This window comes from Mauremys reevesii, linkage group 6 (genome assembly GCF_016161935.1).
Source record: "Mauremys reevesii isolate NIE-2019 linkage group 6, ASM1616193v1, whole genome shotgun sequence".
NCBI classification, from domain to species: domain Eukaryota; kingdom Metazoa; phylum Chordata; order Testudines; family Geoemydidae; genus Mauremys; species Mauremys reevesii.
The window spans coordinates 92,784,945-92,791,491 of record NC_052628.1 but is presented as its reverse complement, the minus strand read 5'-3'; positions in this window follow the sequence as shown (position 1 = coordinate 92,791,491).

Genomic DNA, 6,547 nt, shown 5'->3' with positions numbered 1-6,547 from the left:
GGGATTGTTTATGACTCCATGGTAAGACTGTTATAGTGCTTTAGGAGTTCACAAGTTACTGGGTTGGTGAAATCTAATTACAGAACAAACAACCAGTTTAAGGTTTCTGTCCTGCTTTTTGACAATCTGCCCTGAGGTTGGCACTCACAGTTGTGAACCACTCCAGACATCGTGACAAATTCATCAATGGCAATTAGCCAAGATGGTCGGAGATGCAACTCCATCCTTGGAGCGACCCTAAACCTCTGATTACCAGAAGCCAGGAGGGGAAGTCAGTGGTGGATCATTTCTGAATTTCTGGTAGTGGCCACTGTCAGAGACAGAATACTGGGCTAGATGGACCAGTATGGCCATTCTTATCTATTTGGCTTGTTTTTCACAAATGTCAGATCAAGCCCCAGATGAGAATTTGGCGATTACCAGCCAAGAAGGCTGCTCTTTGGGAGAGGCTGAATGTCTCAGAGAAGCAGTACTACAAGAAATTTCAATGAGAACCCTGTTCCTCAGGGTTAAGGCCATGCACCTTTACCGGGAGCATGATAAATTGGGTAGCTTGTGGGCTCAGATTCAAGATTCAGATGACAGGGAAGCTACTAGACATACTAATAACAGAGCAGTACTTGAAAAGTCTGCCTAGCAGGGTGCATATTTGGATGTGCCATCAGCAGTCACCCACAGAGGCAATAAATCAAGGACTAGAGGCTGTACTGCCAAGGAAACCACCCCAATCATGCCCTAGAACTGCAGGACAGTTACATGTACAGAAGAAAGCCAACATACAGAAGAACAAAGGGACAACGGAACTCCAAGAAAGAAGCCAAAAAGGACAGGAATACCAGCAAGGTGCTCAAGCACTCAAATGAGCAGTGGAGTTAGGAATCATAAAGTCAGATTTCTTAGAGGCTACAGATCTATGGTATAAATATCTTTCTCAAACCCATCCCACTCATTCCATTAACAGGGATGAACAGGGTCAATGTCATTTTTATTTGACTAGCCTGCTGTCTCATTTCCTCAGAATTAAACGGTCAATAGCTACCACTAAAACTGCTTAAAAGAGCTTCTCTGCAGCAGGTCAGGGTGCTGAAATCTCCATTTCAGTGCATTGGCTCTGCTCTCTGCAGTTCAGCAAAGACAACTTCATTTAATCTGCCTTAACACTGCAACACAAGAATACTAAATGATGATTACTTACCCTGTAACTTAATGTGTTATCAAAAAGGATGTCTTAAACAAATTTAAATACAAATCCTTGACTCTGAGAACTTGGGACTATTTTGTCAAAATATGTTACTTTTACTAAACCCAATCTTCAAAGCTTTCCAATCGAAGGATAAAAAGTTAAAACAATATAAACTCAGTACCACCAATAAACTTTTAGTCCAACTATATAGAGAAAATGGCAATGCCTGGTAAAGCTGACTGCCCCATCTGTCAGGGGAAATTTTCATAGGCAGCTGTCTCGCCCAACATTTCTTTAAATGAGTTAACCAAGTACCATTTAGTAGCAAAATGGGTGCCTCAAATATCTTTTTGTTACTGTTCCAAAGCTCATGAAAATAGTTCCTGATAAAAAAGATTTTTGTGTGTTTGCTGTCTGTATTTCTACAGCTATATTTTAATCTCAGGGCTGGAACTATTGTGAGAAACAGGAGGAAAATACATGCAGGAAACAAGCACAGAGCAGCCACTAACAGGAAAGCTATTCAAGATTTAAACTATTCTATTTTGGTGGAAGAGCTTTGTGAGGGGGGTCAGTTGTTGACTGGTCAAGTATATCAAATTGTGCTGGATCTGCATCCAAATTCGCTTTTAGCAGCATGAAACTTAAGCAACTTAACAAATGAATAGGAAACTCTATCTAGAGTAGAGGGCAAGTTAAGATGAATGGACAGGGTTTCAAGTAAACATTATCATGTGTGTGAAACTGTAAGACAGGAATTCTTAGTCTTTAGAAGATTAAATAATCCTCTGCATGTTGCTGTTCATGACTGTTGTTTAAGAGGAAACAGCATGTAACTTTTCTGTAACGAGAAGGGCAAATACAACATTAGCCCATAGGGGAATGGAAAAGTGGTACAGTGTATGGATGTGTGCCCTCTTTTTTACAGATGAAGAACATAGGGATCAAATACTACTTTCAGCTACGCTACTGTAAATACAGAGTGACACCATTATCTTCATTGAAATTACTCACCACTTACACTGGTGTATTTGAGAGCAGAAGCTGACCCCTTAGTGAAATGCAAGTATTGTACTGTACTGGATCTGGGCACATCTTATGTGATCTGAACAATTTTACAACAGAAAAGTAGGGGGGAAACTACGAAATGCAATAAGCAGATGCTTGAATCTGTTTAATTGTAAAGGACAAGATTCCTATTACATACTGTAGGTTTAGTTTCATGTGCATTACTAGTACAAGAAGGGTGTTCAGCTGAGAAACTGGTATCACTTGCTCTGTAGCATTAAAAAAGAATGGGTTTTAGAATACTCCTCTGTATCATTACCAAGCTTTCTGTTTATTAGACTATTAGCTTTATGGTAATAAGGATCTGCATTTTCCCCTCCGATCAACAATAAACAGGAACATGACTCTGCAAACTGATTAGTAAAAATACAGTCCTTAACTGAAAAAATGCTTAAAATACCTTGAATTGTCTAGCATGTCCAAAGTATCCTGGACAGAAAATATTTTACACCCAAGAGAATGTGTAGGTGTACACTTAAAAGCCGATGAAACAAATAAGACACAAAAACCTCCAGCATAATTAAGTCTATAGCCTTAAGTGGACACCCTATTTGTGTCTGACATTTTTAAGTTCACTGTGACATTTACCCTGAATTTTCTATAATATTGTGTATTACCTATGAGAATATGAAGAGGTGCACCTGAATCTGTCAAGACTGGGGTGGTCGCCATATGACAGACTACATGGGGTCTAATAGTGTCTATCACATATTAAATTTAGGATGTAGCCCAACAATTTGTGCCTGATGAAGATCTCCTCAAACCTTGTCAGTGGAACTGCCAAAGAAATACCCTGTCTGCCTCTCCTCAGCCAGTGTTGTTCTTTTAGGGGATACTGGTTGCCTGCAGACCCCCCTATAAGAGGGATTTTATACTTACCTAGAACTGAGCAGATTCTCCATCACTGGGCTTTCTAGAAAGACTTGCATTATCAAATGCTGGCATAGACCTTGAGGGAATGGAGTTTTATATCTGTATAATATACTTGAAACCCTTGCTGGCCCTTCCACTCTCAGAATGAAACTCAACACTGACACCCTCTTCTATCCCTAACCAGTCCCAGTCTCCAAAATAGAAATAAATTTTTTTTTTAAATCAAAACTAAAACCATACCCCCAGAAGAACTTTCACCTTGAAAAGGGAGAAGGGCCAGAGACTCCATGAAGTCTACTATGGACTTTGTTGCTGCTATTGATTTTACATGGAAGGTGCTCAGATACTATAGTGAGTGGCAAAGAGTTCTGTGGCACCTTATAGACTAACAAACGTATTGGAGCATGAGCTTTCATGGATGAATACTGACAAAGTGGGTATTCACCCACGAAAGCTCAAGCTCCAATATGTTTGTTAGTCTATAAGGTGCCACAGGACTCTTTGCCACTTTTACAGATCCAGACTAACACAGCTACCCCTCTGATACTGTGAGGGGTGGCAATATAAAACCCTAAAATAGAGACAACAGGGTTATAATTGAGCTTTCTAATAACACCCATCACACAGAAATATCCAAAAATACATCCAAAATGAATCAGATACCGTGGGTTACAGTGATTTCAAAGGAGGGCTAGTAGAATGGCCCAGATAGACTCCTCCAAAACTGCCTGAACTAGCCCTCCTCAAAGACCATTGAATCAATCTCAAAGAACACATGTTGTGGGAGCCCATTTTTGTTGTGTGTCATGTAGGTGAACTGTAGCCATAGCAATGGCAATGTTGAAACATGAATGAACAAGAGCCATCCCACCAACCCGTTAGCACTGTGAAGGGGTTGACCTACCGCTGGCACCTCCCTGTAGTTAGGCATGCTGTAGCAGCTGACTCTCCACTGGATATCTCCTGCTGACAGTTGCTCCACCTCTGGGGTGATCTTCATTTTACTTTGATTCCTGTCTGGCCACTTTAAAGCCTCTGCTCTTCCAGAGCAGTTCATGAATAAAAACCAAGGGGAATTAATGCAAATAAGGTCAAGTAATGAGAAATAGAGGGAAATTATTCCCTCTCAGAGTGCGTCAGAATCTGGACCTCCCCACAGGGGGAGGCCTGCAGGCAGTGGTCATCAGGTAAGCTCCTGCCTTCAGTCAGCCCTTGCATCAGGGCCTGAAGGTCTGTTCACCCCCCTGATCTGCCAACAAATGAACTGCCCTGCTCCCCTTTTAAACTCCTCCTCCATCTTGGGTATGCCTTGCAGGTGTATCAGGGTGCAGCTTCCTGAGCCCAGAGCTGTTCCTTAATCCTTTGTTGTCCAGTGTGGGGTTTGGTATACCCTGTCACAGCACCAAAGAGGAAGCATTTTTGTTGACGTTCACTTGCCCTCTGCTGATGTTTGTTGTCCTCCTCAAGTCCTGCATGTGGAATCATTCCCCACTCCTCCTCAATCTCCTAATCAACAAAAACGTAATGCACACTGTCAAGGTTCCCAAAACTTGGCCTGTTTTTCCTTCTTATTTATTCACACAATCCATGCAATTGTTCATATGTGGCTTGTTACTGAAACAAATATTCCAATTCTTTTTTTCTAAAATTAAATAAAATTAAAATCAACATTCAAGTGCTTGTGCTGAGCAGTCCTACAACTACAAACCAGCATGTACAGCAGGAAATATATGAAAAGAAATAGGAAAAAGAGAAAATTGCTTCAAAGAGTTTTCTGTAAACAATATAACGTAGTGACTATTCCAGGAGTGTGGCTGGAAAATGCTTTGCTCTGGCTATCCTGGGCCAGCAGAGAGGTCTTCATGAGGCAGTTCCATCCGGCACTATTAGAATCACCCTGCAATTGCACTATTTTTTTCCAGGGGCTTAACCAGTCCTCACTGCCTCTAGCATCAGAGAGGTGGAAAGCCACATGTATCCCCACACCTCCAGTGCATCAAGCCCAAATTAGGTGCACCTAAGGATTTGGGCAGCAGTGGGCTCTGAGATGGAGACTGTTTTGCCTGGAATTTGATGAACACAGGCGATACCACATAGTGAAAATCCTTTAGAGCCAGATTCTGCCAGACTTGTTTAGTACCTTACTACACCAGAGATCCCATTGATTTCAAAATGCCTCCTAATGGGGTGATCCAAGTGTGACGGAGCGATTCTGGCGGGACCCAACTGAGAGTGCCAAATCAGGACCAATTGCTCAAACAGGGCAGTTACAGCCCTAGGCTGGGGTTTTTCCACCTCTAAGGCAAACCAAACCAGCCAGACAAAAGGACTTTGGTCTCACCCCACTGGCTAACCACAAGTCACACAAGCAATTTCCTTAGACACTCCAGTCTCCCAGTATCACCACCAGTGCACTCGTCCTTGGGATAAATGGTTATGAAAACCAACACCCCAATAAAAGAAAAAGGTTCTCTCGATCCCAAAGGACCAAGCCCCAGACCCAGGTCAATATACACATCAGATCTTACCCACAAATCACGCTGTTGCCAATCCTTTAGAATCTAAAATCTAAAGGTTTATTTACAAAGGGAAAAAGGTAGAGAAGAGAGGTAGAGTTGGTTAAATGGAATCAATTACATACAGTAATGGCAAAGTTCTTAGTTCAGGCTTGCAGCAGTGATGGAGTAAACTGCAGGTTCAATTTAAGTCTCTGGAATACATCCCCCGCTGGGATGGGTCCTCAGTCCCCTGTGTAAAGCTTCAGTTTGTAGCAAAGTTCCTCCAGAGGTCAGAAGCAGGATTGAAGACAAGATGGAGATGATGCATCAGCCTTATATAGACTTTTCCAGGTGTAAGAATCCCTTTGTCCTCACGGTGGAAACTTACAGCCAAAAATGGAGCCTGGAGTCACATGGGCCAGTCCCTGCATACTTTGCTGAGTCACAAGGCGTGTCTGCCTTCTCTCCATGGGTCAATTGTGTAGCCGATGGCCCTTAATGGGCCATCAAGCCAGCTATGCAGGGCTGACATCAGCTTGTCTGGGACACTTCCCAGAGGCAGAGCATAATACAAAATATAGATATTACAGAGCCAATACTTATAACTTCAACTACAAAATGATACACAGACATACAGACAGCATAATCATAATCAGCAACCCAGAACCTGGTCTTAGACACCTTATATGACCCCCTTTACTTAGGATTTGGTGCCACTACAGGACCTTGGTTGCAACCCATGTTCTAAATGGTCCCCATTTATATCAATAACGTCACACCAAGTACCAACTATATTTACTTCAGATTGATTCTCAGCTTTCTCCCTTTCAGAGCCCTTCAGGAGGGTGGAGGGAGAAGTCAGCCTGGCCTCTCAGCTTTCTTGATGCTCAGGAGCCATCAGTATTTTTCAAAATCAGGCAGTCAG